At 47.5% G+C, this 12,500-nt stretch overlaps 1 protein-coding gene across 1 annotated transcript in view; it reads left to right on the top strand.

The window, feature by feature from the left end:
- Positions 1–6,255: 6,255 nt before the first annotated feature.
- Positions 6,256–12,500, top strand: part of HSD17B12 (hydroxysteroid 17-beta dehydrogenase 12) — a 100,878-nt gene continuing 94,633 nt past the window's right edge. Inside the window, exon 1 of the mRNA XM_073604130.1 lies at positions 6,256–6,336. The gene's annotated coding sequence lies outside the window, so the exon portion shown is untranslated. The remainder of the gene's footprint in view (positions 6,337–12,500) is intronic.

Below are 12,500 nucleotides of genomic sequence, written 5' to 3' on the forward strand. Positions count from 1 at the left end.
CTGTTGGCCAGTTGCTGTAGTGGTCGGTAGCATGCCACAAACACGAGCAACCATTACTGAATCCCTCCTGCCATTAGCGTTTTTTTTTTGGTGGGGGGGTGTCCCATGGGATTGTCCTTTTTAAAGCGGAGTTCCAGGCTTTTTTTCGTTTATTAAAAGTCAGCAGCTACAAAAAAGTGTAGCTGCTGACTTTTAATAAACAATCACCCACCTGCCCCACGGTCCAGCGATGCGGTCGCTTCTCTTCCCCTCCTCTCCGCCGCCATGGAAACTGTGGGCATCTGGCCGTGACAGCTTGTGGCTTCAGGGCTGGGCGCGCACTGCGCATGCGCGAGTCGCGCTGCGCTTTCTGAGTGGACAGGTAATCTTCTGGGACCTGTGACGTGTCCCAGAAGATTGCCGAGAGGGAGGGGACATCTAAGGGGAGAGTAGGAGTCGCCTAGGCGGCCTGAAGTCGAGAGTGGGACAGAAAGTCACCCACTCCCCCCCCCCCCAAAAAAAATGACATGCCAAATGTTAGGGGCGAGGAGTGCTTAAAGCAGAAGTTCCACTTTTGGGTGGAACTCTGCTTAAAAAGGTAAAAAAACTTTTGAACTAAGTTTTTCCTCCTTTTTTTTTCTTCTCTTCCTTCCTTTGCTATTTATTTGCAAGGATTTCACTAAACTTTGATTTCAGATTTCTACCCATTTCTGCTCTCAGGATATTCGTCACACTTTTCCTAGGACAGGTGTCTCCAAATGTTCTAAACAAAGGGCCATTTAACTGTCCCCCAGGCCGGACTGCAGGGAGGCAGGACTGCGGCCAGAGGGAGCAAACTATACCTTATCATTGGTGTCAGTTGGATGAATAGTGCCCGATCGTATGTGTCAGTGCATGGAATAGGCCCTTGTATCGTGTCGCCCCTCCTGCTGCTTGTAATAGCAATTGAGTGGCTGGTGAGCCGCTCTGATTGCTTTTACAAAAGAACTGACTGTCAGCTGTATCCTTGGTGTCAGTGGATGGGATGGTGCCCCATCGTTGGTGTCAGTGATGGGATGGTGCCCCATCGTTGGTGTCAGTGGATGGGATGGTGCCCATCGTTGGTGTCAGTGGATGGATGGTGCCCCATCGTTGGTGTCAGTGGATGGGATGGTGCCCCATCGTTGGTGTCAGGGGATGGGATGGTTCCCCATCGTTGGTGTCAGTGGATGGGATGGTGCCCCATCGTTGGTGTCAGTGGATGGGATGGTGGCCCATTGTTGGATCAGTGGATGGGATGGTGCCCCATCGTTGGTGTCAGTGGATGGATGGTGGCCCATTGTTGGTGTCAGTGGATGGGATGGTGGCCCATTGTTGGTGTCCAGTGGATGGGATGGTGGCCCATTGTTGGTGTCAGTGGATGGGATGGTGGTCCATTGTTGGTGTCAGTGGATGGGATCTGGTCCATTGTTGGTGTCAGTGGATGGGATGCTGGTCCATTGTTGGTGTCAGTGGATGGGATGCTGGTCCATTGTTGGTGTCAGTGGATGGGATGCTGGTCCATTGTTGGTGTCTGTGGATGGGATGGTGGTCATTGTTGGTGTCAGTGGATGGGATGGTGGTCCATCGTTGGTGTCAGTGGATGGGATGGTGGCCCATTGTTGGTGCCGTCCTCTCCCGCTGCTTGTAATAGCAATCAAGCTGCTGGTGAGCTGCTCCGATTGCTATTACAAGTGAGCTGACCGTCGGCTCTAAAAAACTATCTGGGTGATGCCTGTGGCTGCATATCATCCCAGTATAACCACTGAAAGTCAGCGATATACGGGTACATCACTGGATGGAAGTGATTGTAAACGATCACCTTGTAAAACAACCCATTCAGTTTTTAAAATAGAAACAAAGGCAAAATATTTGTGTAGAATTAAAAAAAAACATTATAAATCCTTTTTTTATTTTTTGTCCCCCCCCCCCCTTTTTTTTTAATATGTGATCACATACCCTCTGTTTCCTCTGATTTCAGCTGCACCAAAGCTGGGGGAGGAGAATCAACAGCATATTGATCTTCCAGTGAATGGCTGTGCAGGAAGGCATGTCAGGACAAGTCTGATCATTGGAGGGGAGCAGGCTGCATTCCCAGCATGGCTAGAGAACTGACAATGGTGTGTTCTTCTGCTTTTCTGCTTAGTGTGGTCAGTTTATTTTGATAGGACGCAGAGAGACACCAGGGATTTCACACAAAGGAAACAATACAAGAGAACGGGATACTATTTCATACAAGTACATGGTACAGCAGACACATATCAGGAATATGAATTGTTGGGGTAACAAACACTTTAACCACTTCAGCCCCGGAAGGATTTACCCCCTTCCTGACCAGGCCCTCTTTTTTGCGATACGGCACTGCGTCGCTTTAACTGACAATTGCGCGGGTCCTGCGATGTTCTACCCAAACAAAATTGACTTCCTTTTTCCCCACAGATAGAGCTTTCTTTTGGTGGTATTTGATCATCTCTGCGGTTTTAATTTTTGCGCTATAAACAAAAAAGAGCGACAATTTTGAAGAAAAAAGCAGTATTTTTACTTTTTTGCTGTAATATAAATATCCCCAAAAAATATATAAAAAAAACAAATTTCTTCCTCAGTTAGGCCACTACGTATTCTTCTACAATATTTTTGGTTAAAAAAATCGCAATAAGCGTATATTGATTGGTTTGTGCAAAAGTTATAGCGCCTATAAAATAGGGGATAGAATTATGGCATTTTTATTATGATTTTTTTTTTTTTTACTAGTAATGGCGGTGATCTGCGATTTTTATCGTGACTGTGACATTGCGGCGGACACATCGGACACTTTTGACACATTTTTGGGACCATTCACATATTTATACAGCGATCAGAGCTATAAAAATGCATTGATTACTGTGTAAATGGTCACTGGCAGGGAAGGGGTTAGGGGAGATCAAGGGGTTAAGTGTGTTCTAACTGTGGGGGGGGGGGGATATGGGCTCACTAGAACATGACAGAGTTCACTGCTCCCGATCACTGGGAGCAGTAGATCCCTGTTATGTTGCTAGGCAGAACAGGGAAATGCCTTCTTTACAAAGGCATCTCCTGTTCTGCCTCTCCGTGCCACGATCGCGGGCCACCGGTGCACATTGAGTCCGAGGGACCCGCGAGCATGCTCCCATGGCAGGCGCGCGCCCGCTACCCGCTGATGACAGCATGATGTACGTCGTTTTGTGTACCTGTGCCACTTTGCCAACGTATATTGGCGTGAGCCGGTCGGCAAGTAATTATAAAGGCAGAATGTATTTCATCCTAATGTATTAAGATAAAAACCTTCTGTGTGCAGCAGCCCCCCTCATAGTTACCTGAGCCCACCTTGATCCAGCGATGTGTACAAGTGCCTCGGCCATCAGGACTCTCCCTCCTGATTGGCTGAGACACAGCAGTGGTGCCATTGGCTCTTGCTGCTGTCCATCAAAGTCAGTTAGCCAATGAGGTGAGAGAGGGGGTGGGGCCGAACCGCGGCTCTGTGTCTGAATGGACACACAGAGCTGTGGCTCGGCTCAGGTGCCCCCATAGCATGCTGCTTACCGCAGGGGGGAGGAGCCAGGCACGCCGGCGGGGGGACCCAAGAAGAGAGGATCCGGGGTGCTCTGTGCATAATCATTACACAGAGCAGGTAAGTGTAACATGTTACTTCTAAAGTCTCGGTGTTTTTTTTTTTTTTTCAATAAAAATAACAAACATGTTATACTTACCTGCTCTATGTAGTTGGTTTTGCACAGAGCAGCCAGGATCCTCCTCTTCTTGGGTCCCTCTTCTGTGCTCCTGTCCCCTCTATCCCGTTGAGTGCCCGCACAGCAAGCATCTTGCTATGGGGGTACCCGAGCCGAGTTGCAGTTCCCTGTGTCCATTCAGACACAGGGCTGAGGGCCCGGTCCAACCCCCTCTTTCTCCTGATTGGCTGCCGTACTTTGACAGCAGCAAGAGCCAATGGCGGGTGCTGCTGTTCTCAGCCAATCGGGAGGGAGAGTCTCGACGGCCGAGGCACTCATGGACATCGCTGGACAGAGATGGGGTTCAGGTATGTATTAGGGGGGCTGCTGCACACAGAATGCTTTTAATCTTAATGCATATTAAAGTGGTTGTAAACCCATACACACCACTTTTACCTACAGGTAAGCCTATAATAAGGCTTACCTATAGGTACCATGAATACTGTCTCTCCTAAACTTGCAACGTTTTGGAGATATTCACTGTGTCAGCAAATGCAATGTTATGGGGACATGTGCACTGAAGAAACGGCTCGCTCGTGCCGTTTCTTCAGCTGCTGTGCCGTTACCGGCGGCTCCCGTGTGCATGCGCGGGATTGATGTCATCGTGGCTCCGGCCAATCACAGCGCTGGAGCCCGCAAACCCGAAAATAACTCCTGGAGACATGTCGCCAGTCACAGTGGTGTGCCGGGACCGCTTGCGGGGCTTTGATCTAAGGTATTTCATAATGTATAATACTATAACATACCTAGCTCATTATGTCTTTGCAGGCTTTTTTTTTTTTTTTTTGTGGTTACAACTACTTTAGGATAAAAAAAAAAAAAAACATCTGACTTTACAATCAGTTTAAGACTGCGTTCACACCTCAGTGTTTTGAATCGCGGGCTGATTTGCTGCGATTCTGCCCGCCATTTCAAAGCGCCCAGGCGTGAATGACAAATCGCAGAACGTACATTTTGGGAATGCCATTCATTTGAAAAGAAAATCACTGTGCAGTTCTGCTGCGATTGTAGCAACGATAAATCGCGATGCAATTGTGGCAAACCACATTGCGTGAAGCATGTCGCCCAAAAGTAGTGCCTGAACTTTTTTTTTTTTCTTTTTTGCGAGACAAGCTTCACGCGATGATCGCAGCATGATTTATCACGTTGGAATCGCGCCACGATTTTAGGTGTAATTCAAATCTGCTTGCGATTCAAAACGCCTGAGGTGTGAATGCAGCCTAATGAACCCCAGTTGGATAGTTTTGTCGCTGGCGGGGGTGTTTGGGGTAAAAAAAAAACGCTGCTAACAAACTGTGCATTTTTAAGGTACCATCCCTCCCCCCAACTGCTATATATGAGACCACAGAATGACCTAGCCCAGGGGTCTCCAAGCTTTTTAAGCAAGGGGCCAGTATGTTGCCCTTCAGACTGCAGGGGGGCCAGACTTAGACCCCTTTCACACTGGGGCGGTTTGCAGGCGCTATTGCGCTAAAAATAGCGCCTGCAAACCGACCCGAAACTGCCGCTGCTGGGTCTCCAGTGTGAAAGTCCCGAGGGCTTTCACACTGGAGCGGTGCGCTGGCAGGATGGGAAAAAAAGTCCTGCCAGCAGCATCTTCAGAGCGGTGAAGGAGCGGAGTGTATACCGCTCCTTCGCCGCTCCTGCCCATTGAAATCAATGGGGCAGCGTGGCAATACCGCCGGCAAAACGCCTCTGCAGAGGCGCTTTGCAGTGGTTTTTAACCCTTTCTCGGCCGCTAGTGGGGGGTAAAACCGCTCCGCTGGTGGGCGAAAACTGCCGCTAAAACGGCGGTAAAGTGCCCCTAATAATGGCGGCGCTTTACCGCCGACGCACCTCCCGCCCCAGTGTGAAAGGGGCCTAAGGCCAGTGGTTGTAGAAATTGTCTTGGTGTCAGCGGGAGGAATACTGTCCCATCATAGTTGACATCAGGAGGAATTTTGCCCCTTCATTGGTGTCAATGGGAGGACATATGCCCATTTGTTATTGTCAGTGAGAGGAATAGTGCCCCATGTTTGTTGTCAATGGGAAGAATTGTGACCCATCGCTGGTGTCATTGGGAGGAATTGTGCCCCATTGTTGGTGTCATTGGGAGAAATTGTGCTCCTCCATTGGTGGCAGTGGGAAGACACAAGTCCAATTGTTGGTGTCAGTGGGAAGACCTATGCCCAATTGTTGGTGTCAGCGAATGGAATAGTGCCCCAAGGAAATACAAGCAAAGGGCCGCAGTTTGGAGACCACTGACCTAGACAGATATATATTTTATCTGCCGGGTTGCAGAATTGAAAATAAAAGTATATTTTGTTACACATTTGATTGATACTTGGTTTATCGGTAATGTATCACTTTAGCCTCTAATCAGATGTGATACATTGTATCTAATGGTTATAGTGTACTGTACTTGCAAACCTTTGTGCTGCAAGCAAGCTGCCGCTCTCTGAGCCATGTCTTTTTTTTTTTTTTTCTTTTTTGTTCCTCGTTTCGCAGCCCCCTCCCTCTTCTCATTGCAAATCCTATGTGGAGAGCAGTGCCAGGCAGAGAGAGAGAGAGAGAGAAGAGCGCGTTTGTATTCCAGTGGTGTAGCACAGCCAGACAGGTCTGAAACAGAGTGTTTTATTTTTAGAATCTCCGTTGCCATTTTTATCCTGTAAAAATATTCATCAGTGTCTGTGTGACAGGCCATCCGTTTTCATAAATATTCCATAGTTCTACTCACTGCCATTGTATGAAGCAGTCTGTCCAATGCACCTCTCTCCTTTATCCCCCCCCCAACACCACTACGTCAGAGGGGGCTTCAGGGGGATTAATTTATGTATTGTAGGTTTTCAGTTCAGATATGTAACGTCACACACGCTTCTCTCGGGCTGTACGTAGCTGCTTACGTCGTCGCCCATTTTTTTTTTTTTTTTTCCTAGCGAACTATTCAGGAGTAAAAGGCTTAGGGCTCATTGAGGACTGAGGTAATGGGAGTAATTTTCCACTGTAATATTGTCCTTCTTACGAAAATGTTAATGCTCGTGACAATTGAAAAGCCACAGTGTTCACGACTTTTTTTTTTTTTTTTTTGTGATCTTTTATTATGGTTGGGCCTGGTTTTGACGCAGGCATAAATGGGAGTTTTACGTTGCTTAAAACAAAAAAACAAAAATAAAAGAAAGGCAATTCTTATTTCGGTCACAAAATAGTAAAAATGTGTGCACCTGGGTATTATTAAAGTGACACTAAAGGTTTGTTTTAAAAAAAAAAAAAAAAAACAAAAAACAAAAAAAAAACACTGAACATATCATACTTGCCCCCACTGCACAGCTCGTTTTGCACAGAGTGGCCCCGAACCTGCTCTTCTGGGGTCCCTCTGCGGCTCTCACGGCTCCTCCCCACATCAGATAACCCCCTAGGAGAAGCGCTCTCCAGGGGGGTTACCTTGCGGGCGCGCTCCCGAGTCCAGCATTCGGTGTGCATAGAGGCTGAATGCAGGACTCAGCCTCGCCCCCCCCCCCCCCCCCCAGCGCCCGCGTCATTGGATTTGATTGATAGCAGCGGGAGCCAATGGCTGCGCTGCTATTAATCTATCCAATCAAGAGCCGAGAACCCCGGGCAGAGAGAGAGCGCGTCCCCCCTGGGACAAGTTCGAGGGTTCAGGTAAGTAAAACGGGGGGGGCTGGGGGGCCGGTCACTGCCAGGTGTTTTTTCACCTTAATGCATAGGATGCATTAAGGTGAAAAAACACGAACCTTTACAACCCCTTTAGGGATAATTTGGGGGAAAGTACAACACCTTTCAGGTACACGTCTGTAAAGGGTTGACCTTTTTGTTTATATATTTTGTACTAAGCTGCTCTTCCCATTTATTTTCTGCTAGGTATAAATTAACGAGTAGCGATGAGCTTGGGCGTGTTTGGATGGAGCCCGCCAGGAAGCCGGCACTGCACACCACCAATCGTAGGCAGCGTGTGTATGTGCAGCTGTCGGTCGGGAAAGGCCTCACTGCCTACGTTTTGGCGGTGTGCAGTGACGGCTTCCTGGCGGGCTCGATCCGAACACGCCCAATCCCATCACTATAAACGAGCTGCTAGAAACCTTCTTGTCTTTGCAGCATTTTGCCTGGACACAACATTTGCAACTGCCCCGAATTAAAGTGATTGTCAGATGGTAGATTTTTCTTTTAGGGGGCAAACATCAAAGCCCCACACTTACCCCATCTAGGAAGCGTGCAGGCAGTGTGTCTGGCAGCTTTCTTCCTCCTCCCTGTGGTGTGTATCATGGTGGCTTCTGCCGTGCATTCCCCCTTCTTCTCCTAGGCCTCAAATAGGATCGCCTGACCTTTCAGCCAATCGGGAAACAGGTATTGGACCTGCACTTCCTGATTGGCGGAGAGGCTTTTCTAACCCACCTCGTTGGGCTCCGAGCGCAGTGCCGCTGTAATTCATGTGTCAGGCGTCCTGAAAGGGGCCAGATGCATGAATAGGGGGTGGCCGCCGCGGACGTGGATAGATTCATACTATGCATGAATCTATCTATTAATCATATAGGGGGATGGCGTGGATAAAGGGGGTGGTGCCTGTTCGCCCTTAATAGACGGGCCCGACCCTGGTGATTGTAAGGGGAAAATATATATATATATATATTTTTTTTTTTTTTAAATAAGGCTGTTCATACATGGAGAAAATTTCTTTTCTGCAACTACGGGTTGCAGCTTGCCAGTCTTAAAGTGGTAGTAAAGTTGCACCGCATTCTTGGGAGATGAGAACATCTGACAACCCCCCCCAAGTGCAAATCTAAATGAGCCCATAGTGCGACATCTTCACATCTACAGTGAGGAAAAAAGTATTTGACCCCCTGCTGATTTTGTATATTTGCCCCACTGACAAAGAAATGATCAGTCTATAATTTTAATGGTCGGTTTAATTTAACAGTGAGAGACAGAATAACAACAAAAATATCCAGAAAAACACATTTCAAAAAAAGTTATAAATCGAATTGCATTTTAATGAGTGAAGTAAGTATTTGACCCCTTCACAAAACATGATTTAGTACTTGGTGGAGAAACCCTTGTTGGCAATCTCAGAAGTCAGACGTTTCTTGTAGTTGGCCTCCAGGTTTTCACACATCTCAGGAGGGATTTTGTCCTCTTTGCAGATCCTCTCCAAGTCATTAAGGTTTTGAGGCTGACGTTTGGTAACTCAAACCTTCAGCTCCCTCCACATATTTTCTATGGGATTAAGGTCTGGAGACTGGCTAGGCCACTATAGGACCTTAATGTGCTTCTTCTTGAGCCTCTCCTTTGTTGCCTTGGCCGTGTGTTTTGGGTCATTGTCATGCTGGAATACCCATCCATGACCCATCTTCAGTGCCCTGGCTGAGGGAAGGAGGTTCTCACCCAACATTTGATGGTACATGGCCCCGTCCATCGTCTTTTTGATGCGGTGAAGTTGTCCTGTCCCCTTAGCAGAAAAACACCCCCAAAGCATAATGTTTCCACCTCCATGTTTGATTGTGGGGATGGTGTTCTTGGGGTCATAGGCAGCATTCCTCCTCCTCCTCCTTAAAACACAGCGAGTTGAGTTGAGGCCAAAGAGCTCGATTTTGGTCTCATCTGATCACAACACTTTCCCCCAGTTCTCCTCTGAATCCTTCAGATGTTCATTAGCAAATTTCAGTCACGCCTGTACATGTGCTTTCCTGAGCAGGGGGACCTTGCAGGCGCTGCAGGATTTCAGTCCTTCACAGTGTAGTGTGTTACCAATTGTTTTCTTGGTGACTATGGTCCCAGCTGCCTTGAGATCATTGACAAGATTCTCCTGTGTAGTTCTGGGCTGATTCCTCACCGTTCTCATGATCATTGAAACTCCATGAGGTGAGATCTTACAGCCCCAGACCGAGGGAGATTGATAGTTATTTTGTGTTTCTTCCATTTGCAAATAATCGCACCAACTGTGGTCACCCTCTCACCAAGCTGCTTGGCGATGGTCTTGTAGCCCATTCCAGCCTTGTGTAGGTCTACAATCTTGTCCCCGACATCCTTGGACAGCTCTTTGGTCTTGGCCATGGTGGAGTAATTAGAATCTGATTGATTGCTTCTGTGGACAGTCATCTTTTTATACAGGTAACAAGCTGAGATTAGGAGCACTCCCTTTAAGGGAGTGCTCCTAATCTCAGCTCATTACCTGTATAGAAGACACCTGGGAGCCAGAAATCTTGCTGATTTGATAGGGGATCAAATATTTATTTCACTCATTAAAATGCAAATCAACTTATAACTTTTTTGGAATGTGTTTTTCTGGATATTGTTGTTGTTATTCTGTCTCTCACTGTTAAAATAAACCGACCATTAAAATTATAGACCGATCATTTCTTTGTCAGTGGGGCAAACCTACAAAATCAGCAGGGGATCAAATACTTTTTTCCCTCACTGTATAGCCAACCTTCGAGCATATGTCAAGCAGTGTGTATTTAGGTTTTGTGCTGCCCTAGGCCTGACTAAACTCGTGCACCCCCTAATTTAGATATGACCCACCCCTTGCTGTCAAGGCCACACCCCTTGCTGTTTAAGACCCACCCTGAAATTTTCTAGTGGGGACACTAGTTCTGAGGGCCTGGGTGGGGGGGAATATAACCATGCCAATGGTGCAGCAGAATACATATAGCACAGTGAGGAAGGTTTGTGGTCCAGGATGATAGGACAGTCTAAATTAGAAGCGGGGCCCCCCCCCCTCACAGTTGTGGAATGCCGGCCGCCCGCATACCGGAAGCAGTGCGGCTGCTTTATGGGGGTGCTAGACTAATTTGCCTCTCAGCTCAGTCCGCCACATAGGACTGGTGCTACACTAATGCCCTGTACACACGATCGGACATTGATCGGACATTCCGACAACAAAATCCATCTGAATTTTTCCGAATGGATGTTGGCTCAAACTTGTCTTGCATACACACGGTCGCACAAAGTTGTCGGTGACGTAAAACGCGTACATCGGGACTATAAACGGGGCAGTAGCCAATAGCTTTCGTCTCTTAATTTATGCTGAGCATGCGTGGCACTTTGTGCGTTGGATTTGTGTACACACGATCAGAATTTAAACGATCGGATTTTGTTGTCGGAAAATTTTTTACATCCTGCCCTCAAACTTTGTGTGTTGGAAATTCCGGCGGAAAAAGTCAGATGAAGCCCACACACGATTGGAGTTTCCGACAACACAATCCGATCGCACTTTTTCCGTCAGAAAATCCGACCGTGTGTACAGGGCATACCAGTGTAGCGCAAGCCGGCGGGGACTCTTTCCGTGCTGCCCCCCTGCAAAGTGCTGCCCTAGGCCTGGGCCTTGTTGGCCTAGGCCAGGATACAGCGTTGATGTCAACAGGCTTCTGTTCACCTCGAACAGGATTTCCAGTCTCTTATGCCGCGTACACACAAGCGGAATGTCCGACAGGAAAAGTCAGACAGAATCGTTTCATCGTATAGTCCGATCGTGTGTGTGTGTGTGTGTGTGTGCTTCATCGGACCTTTTCTTTTGAAAATTCTGATGGACCTAGAAATTGAAAATGTTCTAAATCTTTCCGCCGGAACCAGTTTCTATCGGCAAAACCGCTCGTCTGTATGCTGTTCCGATGGACCAAAAACAACGCATGCTCCGAAGCAAGTATGAGACGGAAGCTATTGGCTACTGGCTATTGAACGTCCTTTTTCTATTCCCGTCTTACGTGCTGTACGTCACTGCGTTCTGGACGGTCGGACTTTGGATTGACCGTGTGTAAGCAAGACCGCTTGAATGGAATTCCGGCGGAGAAACCTTCGGAGTTTATTCTGACGGACAAACCGGTCATGTGTATGCGGCATTACAAGTCTATAGGAGTGCAAAACCCCCCTTGAAGCAGGTCAGAATAGGTCAACTGCAGGTCAATTGCACCTGTCATTGAATTGTGAATGATCCCAAATGCAGCAGATGTAGTCCTTGTAGTTATGCCTTCAGTATGTGTAAGAGCAATGTGTTTTGACAAAGAATTTCCAAACCTTTTTCAACGATCTTCATGCAGCTTTGTTGACTATTGTTTTGGGGGGGTGGTAAACACAGAGCATAATGGGACAACAAGCTGAAGCCTGCTAGCGGCTACTTTTAAAGGGACAATCAGCATTTCTATTAGGGCCCGTTCACACAATGGTGTTACGGTAACTGTGTGCTTTAACGCAATGCACAGCAACTCCTCACACCAAACGCGCCTTGCTGACAGACCTGCATTGCTGCGCTCCATTTTGCGCTCCAGTGCATGTAACGTTTTTTAATGGGGTACTGCGCCACAACATACAATAGTGTGTTGTGCTTAAAGCGGACCTTCAGTCATTTTTTCATCTTTCCACCCATTAAATCTTCTGCCCTTGTTGGTTTTAACTTTGAAAAGTAAAACATTTTTTTTCTGCCAGTAAATCCCTTATACAGCCCACTTCCTGTTTCTTGTCTGGTCATTAGCCTAGGCTTATGACATCATGCACAGCTCTCTCTCTCACTCTGGTGAGAGTTTACCAGGAAGGGGGGGGGCATGAGTCATAAGAGGGCCAATGGGAGCTGCAGAGCTGGAGGTGTGTCTGTGTAAATCCAGGAAGTGAACAGGCAGCAGTTTCAGCTGCCCACAAGTAAAATGGTTGCAGCCAGACTCAGTGAAGGTAGATTACTGCAGCATATTTGGCAAGTACAGAACAGAACAGTGGGCCAGAGCCGGTCGAGGCTGAGTAAAGATCCCAACCATATGGTCCATGTCCTCCCAGAAGCCT

The sequence above is a fragment of the Aquarana catesbeiana genome, linkage group LG11 (genome assembly GCF_042186555.1).
Source record: "Aquarana catesbeiana isolate 2022-GZ linkage group LG11, ASM4218655v1, whole genome shotgun sequence".
Lineage (NCBI taxonomy): Eukaryota > Metazoa > Chordata > Amphibia > Anura > Ranidae > Aquarana > Aquarana catesbeiana.